The sequence below is a fragment of the Brassica napus genome, chromosome C5 (genome assembly GCF_020379485.1).
Source record: "Brassica napus cultivar Da-Ae chromosome C5, Da-Ae, whole genome shotgun sequence".
NCBI lineage: Eukaryota > Viridiplantae > Streptophyta > Magnoliopsida > Brassicales > Brassicaceae > Brassica > Brassica napus.
The window spans coordinates 26,854,966-26,858,696 of NC_063448.1; the positions used below are offsets into that span (position 1 = coordinate 26,854,966).

At 43.0% G+C, this 3,731-nt stretch overlaps 1 non-coding gene across 1 annotated transcript; it reads right to left on the minus strand.

Moving 5' to 3' along the window:
- Nucleotides 1-518: 518 nt before the first annotated feature.
- On the minus strand, nt 519-625 carry LOC125588002. Its single transcript, XR_007324398.1, has one exon. It is a non-coding gene; the product is annotated as a small nucleolar RNA R71 (small nucleolar RNA).
- Between the last annotated feature and the right edge of the window lie 3,106 nt (nt 626-3,731).

Genomic DNA, 3,731 nt, shown 5'->3' on the forward strand with positions numbered 1-3,731 from the left:
CAAGAGCTGCAGACATCAGAGCTTTAGAAAGAGAGTGTACTAGAAAGAGAAGAGAAGAAGAGCAACAGACTCAATTGCAGAGATTAGACACTGATATGGGTGACATACCTCAAAATGATGCCAACAACGTTCCACAAAACCAACAGCGAGCAGCTCGACCCATTGGCACTTATGACCGCCCCATCATTAATGGTCATAGATTGGGAATCCGAGCACCAGCTGTAGCAGCCAACAACTTTGAGATCAAATCAGGACTCCTCAACGTGATCGAGAACAACAAGTATCATGGCTTGGCTCTAGAGGACCCATTTGATCACTTGGACAGGTTCGACAGCTACTGTGGGTTGTCAAAGACCAATGGTGTGTCCGAAGATGCTTTAAAGCTCAAGCTATTCCCTTTCTCTTTGGGGGATAAGGCACGTCAGTGGGAGAAGTCTCTACCCAGCGACTCTATCACCACTTGGGATGACTGCAAGAAAGCATTCTTGGAGAAGTTCTTCTCTACTTCAAGAACTTGTAAGCTGAGAAATGAGATTTCCAGCTTTCAACAGAAGAACTTGGAAGGCTTCAGTGAAGCCTGGGAGAGATTCAAGGTCTACCAAGCTCAATGCCCACACCATGGTTTCTCTAAGGAGAGCTTGCTGAGCACATTCTACCGTAGCGCTCTTCCTAAGTACAGGGCCAGACTGGATACAGCTAGCAATGGGTTCTTCTTGGGGAGAACTGAGGAAGATGCAGAAGAGTTGGTTGACAACATGGTAAAGAGTGATGCAGTCTACAGTGGAGACCACGACAGAGGCAGTAGAACAGATGACAAGCAGACGAGGAAGGAGTTAAAGGCTCTCTAGGATAAGATTGATATTCTCATTGCTGATAAAGCCACCCAGGAGCAGCTGCCCTTTGTTGGTAACCCAAACCAAGAAGCCACACCTGTTGTCCAGGAAGTTGATGGTTTGAAAGGGCAAGAAGAGTTGTGCTTCATCAACAACAATGGTAGCTGGTACAAGAAAGAGCCAAACTTTCAGTACAACAACTACCAACAGAGATCTTACCCCAACAACCAACATAGTGGTTATCAGCCTAGATACAACCAGCAAGCCAACTACCAATCTCAGCAAACCACTCCTCCTGGTTTCCACAACAAAGGACAACAACCTGCCCAACAACAACCTACTACTTCTACCTCTACTCCTCAGGTCAGCAGCACTGATGCCCTACTAGAACAAATCTTGGAGTCTCAGACAAGAAGTGAGAAGCATGTTGGCTATGAGTTGAAGAACCTTTACTCAAAGATTGATGGAAGCTACAATGAGCTCAACAACAAGTTCAGAACCTTGGAGAACCAGTTTGCTGCCATGAACACTCAACAAAATCGCCTACTAGAACAACAAAACCCAAGGAGACCATGAAAGCTATCACCCTCAGGAGTGGTAAGGAGTTACCTCAGAAAGCTCTCACCAAGGATGCTGAGAAACAAGGCGAGGGGGTTGCCATCAACATAGATGATGAAGTGGTGATTGTTGATGAGAAAATCAATGATGAAATCTTGGAGAAGATTGTGGAAGCAAAAGGTAAAGGAAAGGTTGGGGAAGAGAAGAAAACAGTGAAAGATGGTGAAGTTGTTGCTCCAGCAAGTGAGAATTCTTTTGTTCCTCTTCCCTATGAACCCAAACTACCATTCCCTGGTAGATTCAAGAGGCAGCTGCTAGAGAAGTATAAAACTCTATTTGAGAAGCAAATGAGTGAAGTTCAAGTCACAATGCCCATCATTGATACTTTCATGTTGATTCCTCAATATATCAAGTTCCTGAAAGATGTTGTAGCTGCAAAGAAGAAGGAGATGGAGGCCATGATGATTCTCACTCATGAGTGCAGTGCCATCATCCAGAGGCTTGTTGTTCCAAAGAAACTAGAAGATCCAGGATGCTTCACATTACCTTGTGCTCTTGGACCTATGGTATTTGATAGATGTCTCTGCGATTTGAGAGCTAGTGTCAGCTTGATGCATTTATCTGTTGCTAAGAAGCTTGGTTTCACTCAGTACAAGAAGTGTAGACTGTCTCTGTTATTGGCTAATCGCTCAGTGAAGTACCCTGTGGGTATCTTGGAGGACCTCCCCGTTATGGTTGGAAAATATGAGATCCCTACAGACTTTGTGGTGCTTGAGATGGGTGAGGAAGCTGCATATCCTTTAATCCTTGGAAGGCCTTTCTTAGCTACAGCAGGAGCAATTGTTAATGTGAAAGAGGGAAAGATTGATCTTCACTTGGGTAAAGGGCATGTTCTTCACTTTGACATCAAGAAGGTAATGAAGAAACCAACAGTTCAAGGGCAAGTTTTCTACATTGAAGAGATGAATGCCCTTGCTGATGAGCTCCTTGAAGAGTTGTCACTAGAAGACCCTCTACAGCATGCTTTGACGATAGAGAGGCCAGCTGAAGTGATTCAGAACCTGGAGAGTGCTGCCTATGGGATGATGTTGGATTCACACAGAGGATTTGGTAGTAAGTTGATCTTTAGGCATTTCCCACCCAAAAGGTGTTCGATGAAATGCCTAAAACCACTCTTCTAAGCTTTTAGCATATTTTGCCAAAGACATTTGTTGTTAGAAGTGCTAAGATAGCCTTAGACCTGTTAATAATGATTGCTTCCATATTATTCAACCAAAGACATTTGTTGTTTGAAATGTGTTAGTAAATGAACATTCAGCTAGACATAGAGTTTGTTTAGAATCGTGTCTAAGCTTAAGGTTGATAGTTTGATTGTTCGTCTGACATCCTTAGTTCAAAACTTGATCACCCAAGGTCTAATTCCAATGCTCATGAGTTCTCATTTTCCTTAGTTAAGAAAGTCAACTCATTTACCGCTTTTATTATTCTGAAACTGAATCAGCTTTATTCATTAGCTTAGAAATCATTTGAAATCACTGGTTGCACTTAGATTGAGTGAATACTTGCATTCTCATTGCTTGAAATCCCTTAGAATTGGTTCGACAATCATTTATACTACAACATTTATCATAGGAACCTTGAAAACTCCTAACATCAAATTGGCGCCGTTGCCAAATTCTGAGTTGATTTGAACATTGAGATTTAGTTACTTGTTTGAGACTAAGTCATTTTTATTTTCTTTTGTTACTGATTCTCTTTCTTCACCTCCCTTTAATCTACAGGTGTATGAACTTGCGGAGCAGGGGTCCATCAAACCTAGTTCCAAGAGCTGCAGACATCAGAGCTTTAGAAAGAGAGTGTGCTAGAAAGAGAAGAGAAGAAGAGCAACAGGCTCAATTGCAGAGATTAGACACTGATATGGGTGACATACCTCAAAATGATGCTAACAACGTTCCACAAAACCAACAGCGAGCAGCTCGATTCATTGGCACTTATGACCGCCCAAACATTCATGGTCATAGATTGGGAATTCGAGCACCAGCTGTAGTAGCCAACAACTTTGAGATCAAATCAGGACTCCTCAACGTGATCGAGAACAACAAGTATCATGGCTTGGCTCTAGAGGACCCATTTGATCACTTGGACAGGTTCGACAGCTACTGTGGGTTGTCAAAGACCAATGGTGTGTCCGAAGATGCTTTAAAGCTCAAGCTATTCCCTTTCTCTTTGGGGGATAAGGCACGTCAGTGGGAGAAGTCTCTACCCAGCGACTCTATCACCACTTGGGATGACTGCAAGAAAGCATTCTTGGAGAAGTTCTTCTCTACTTCAAGAACTGCT